The following is a 4,326-nucleotide window of genomic DNA, read 5'->3' on the forward strand; positions in this document are numbered from 1 at the left end:
TGCATAGTGATGTGTTTTGTGAGTTCCATCATAGGGTAAATGTGTATTATTTCTCATTTATAGATTACTTATTGAGGAATACATGGATTTTTTTCCTTGGGAAGGAATATGATTACTTTGAAAAGTTTCAAGGGTTTAAGGATCTTGTGGAAAATCAAATAGAGAAGAAAATCAAGGTGTTGAGGACATATAATAGTGAGAAATTCTATGGGAAAAAGTTCCATGAGTTTTTTAATATGTGCAGTATAGGAAGGAAAAAGACTACACCATACACACCTTAATAGAATGGGGTTGTAGAAAGGATTAACATGACATTGATGGAAAACGTAAGGAGAATCCTCAAAGGTGCCAAGTTAGGACATGAATTCTTGTAGAGGCAATGGGCATTATGTGTTACCTAGTAAATAAATCACACTCCCGAGCATTGGATGATAAGAATAGGAGCGAGATAGATAATAACACTTGAAATAGTATCTTTATTAGAAATAAAAATGTTATGAAAGGTTATAAACTTTGGAACCCAAAAACTAAGAAGGTTGTGTATAATCAACACGTGGTATTTAGAGAAATCAAAGTTTTTGTCAAACAAGAATTCCTACATAGGGAGAAAGAACTTTAGAAAGTAGAGTTTGAATTGAAGGGTGATGAATAATACTCTACAAAACAACATGAGTGAAGAAAATCATGTTTCAATATTGAGGATATTGGTTCAAGAAAGAAGGCAACAAGAGAGGTATGGTCCACTTGATTTTCATTCCAAATTTTCTTTTATTTATTATTGATGATGATCCTAGAACTATTAGGGAGGTAGTGGATTCAAAGGATGGAAACTTTGGATAAAGGCCATGGTTAAGGAAACATAAATCTTCGTTAAGGATGAGGCTTGAGATCTAATGGAGTAGTTGGTTGGAAGAAATCCCATTGGCATCAAATGGGTGTTTAAGAAGAATTTGAATGTAGAAGAAAAGTGGACAAATACAAAGCTCATTTAGTAGCAAAAGATTATTTCCAAGTAGTAGAAATTGCCTTGTGAATTTTTTTCTCCTATTGACAAGTTAACTTATTTTAGATTTCTTTTATCTATTGTTGTTGCTTTTTATTTTGAAGTAGAATAGATGGATGTGAAAACAAAATTCGTACATGGGGATTTAGAAGAGGAAATCTAGTTGAAACATCCAATAGACTTTGTAGTGAAGGGAAAGGAGTTGGAGGGTTGAAAAAGTCATTGCTTGGGTTAAAGAAATCATCAAGGATGTGGTATAAATTTTTTGATACTTATACATTGGGACTTGGATTCACAAGGAGGAAAGCATATCACTATGTATATTTAAAATTAGTTGGCAATTATCTTATTTGTTTTCTCTTGTATGTAGATGATATGTTGTTTATTCGAAACAAAGAAACCATATAGGTTGTGAAAACTTAGTTTTCCACTAAATATGACATGAAATATCTTGGTGTTGCAAATTTGATTTTGGGAATGGAAATTAAAAGAGATCGAGAAAACAAGAATGTATAATTAAATCAGAGGACACATGTTGAGGCAATATTTTATAGGTTTAATATGCAAGAATCTAAACCGATAAAGGCCCATGTTCTTGCAGGTGTAAAGTTATCTATATATCAATGTCTTGACATGGGAAGAGGAAGAGGACATGTCCCGTGTTCCTTATGCTAGTGCTATTGGTAATTTGATGAATGCAATGGTCTATGCTAGATTGAACATTGCATGTGAAACGAGATTTTTGAGCAGTTATATGCCAAAACCAAAGGAACATTGGGAAACAATAAAGAGGGTTTTCAAGTATCTACATGGTGGTTATCGATTTTGCTACTAAGGAAGACCAGGATTGGATGAAGTGTTGGACATGCATGCATTTGTTGATGTAGAATTGACTAGAGATTTGGATCACAAAATATTTACAAGTGGACGCGTTTAACCCATTTGGATGATCAATTGGTTGGATAGGAAAGAGACAATATACAGTCACACTCTCAACTACAAAAGTTGAATACATGACATCCACTCATGCAACAAAGGATGTAGTATGGTTACAAATATTGTGTTCAAGTATTGGTTTGTATAGAAAACTCTAAGGATAGATTTTGATTGTAAGAGTGTAATATTCCTAGTGAAGAACCCAATTTATCATTATAAGACAGAGCATATTGATGTTTAGTACCACTTTGTGAGAGGAGAGTTTGAAGGCAAGATATTGTTGTTGGTGGAGGTGGACACCTTGAAGAATTTTGCAGATTCAATGATAAATTGTATGAGCACTAAGAAGTTTTCTTGGTGCAAAAGAAACATTGGACGTTGCTTTCTTGGATCATTGATCAAGAACCCTTGTGGTGCCTGAAATGTAAAGAAAATGACAAATGAGAGAGAGAATATTTTTTATGTGTTATATTCTTTGCATGATTATCACCAGATGTGATTCATTACATTGGGCACAACAAGGGGTCACAAAGGGGATATTAGCCATTGTGCGGGATCTGAAAGGGGCCTGTTGAGCAAAAAATCATTGGTAATTGTTTATGGAGGTTATTTTATTAAGCAATTTTTTTGGTATGGTTTTTGTCTTTGGTGGTTTCATGGCACATGGTTTTGAGGTCCATGGTATTGTAATTATAGTTAAGGAACTATGGTTATATTCTAATCCAAGGTATCAAAATTTTGATACTTATACATCGGGACTTGGCTTCACAAGGAGAAAATCATATCACTGTGTATATTTAAAATTAGTTGGTGATCATCTTATTTTTTTGGTCTTGTATGTGGATGATATGTTGTTGAATGGAAATAAAGAAACCATCTAGGTTGTAAAAACTTAGTTTTCCACTGAATATGACATGAAAGATATTGGTGTTGCAAATTTCATTTTGGGAATGGAAATTAAAAGAGATCATGAAAACAAGAAAGTCTTGTTAAATCAGAGGACATATGTTGAGACAATATTTTTGAGGATTAATATGTGTTAACACTCAGGTTGTTCCCTTTGACTCCTAAGGGAATACGGCCGAGGTAACCACAAACCTATCTTTGGACTGCAGGTCCTAGCCTACTTGCAGTCAGAGAGGGCTCTCTCTTTAGGATTTAGCTTTGTTTAAGGGATAATTTTAGGCTAGATATGATGCACATGGGTTTTGTTTGAGTTTGGTGGGATGGTTGACCTATTCAAGCAGAGTTGGCATGCAAAGTGTAAGAAGTTCAAACCATTGGGCATGGAGTCCATGAATGTGAACTGATGGATGTGTTTTATTTGGCAGAAGAGAGGAATATGGAGCAGGATAGCTACACATGGCACAATGATTAATGCTGGAACAAGGATGAAATGGAGGTCAAGGGATGGGAGGCAATTAAGGATCTATCATCCATCCAAAGAGGGAAAGTGGATGAAGGCTAAATAGGAGCAACGAAGAATTCCTAGACAGCATTCATATGTGAAGGAAATAGCTTAAACATGATCAATTAAGTACGCATATTCATCACTAATTCAGAGGAAAACATAGAAAAGTTACAAGAATTGAGCACAGAGGGCATGAAAGCCAGTTCTGAACTATTCCTTCTTCCTGCAACTTAGATTATGATAAATAGATGATACAGATATATATAAGCTGATAAACAGAGGGAGGAAAGACTTATTGGACCATGAGCAAGCACGTGAATTCCATATCAAGCTCTTCAGCCATTAAAAGCACAACCAGCCAGTTCAGATGCAAACATTCCAGCAATCTTTGATTACAGAAGTTCTCAACATTTACAGCGCAAGTCCAGAATGTGTAAATCAACCAGCCAACCCTTTTCACAATACAGAGGGAGGTCTTTATAGAGAAAATATCTAAAAAATATCTACAACAGCAGATCTGAGACAGATCTGAAGAAATAAATGCTTCTAACCTAACATCTGTTGAAAATAAATGTAAAAAATATCTATCAGCTGCGCAGGAGGCAACAGCCATAAGAATGAATAAATATTGGTCCTTTGCTACAATGCGCTGGCAATTTTGCCATAACTGCGCCTTGAATACTGAAGCGCTGCCCATATGTGTCTTCATACACTGCTTCTGCAATATCTGGGCTTTAAATCCTTTTATCTACTTCCTTTAGGCGGTTCTGCTGTTGTTAAGTGGCATTGGAGTGCATTAATTCTGCTTTGGTGAGCCATAATGGCTCAGAACTGCCTCATTGACTTTGATGGGGGCTTTTACTATTCATGTGCATTTGGCGCTTTAAATCTCCCACTGATCTTTCGACTGATACTCTTATAAACTAAATCTGGGCTCTATCCCTCACTGGTGAACGCGTTATCTGTCAAATCGCCC

Source organism: Pinus tabuliformis, chromosome 9, assembly GCF_031772625.1.
Source record: "Pinus tabuliformis cultivar Carrire ecotype Pingquan chromosome 9, CPIR1, whole genome shotgun sequence".
In the NCBI taxonomy this organism is placed as follows: domain Eukaryota; kingdom Viridiplantae; phylum Streptophyta; class Pinopsida; order Pinales; family Pinaceae; genus Pinus; species Pinus tabuliformis.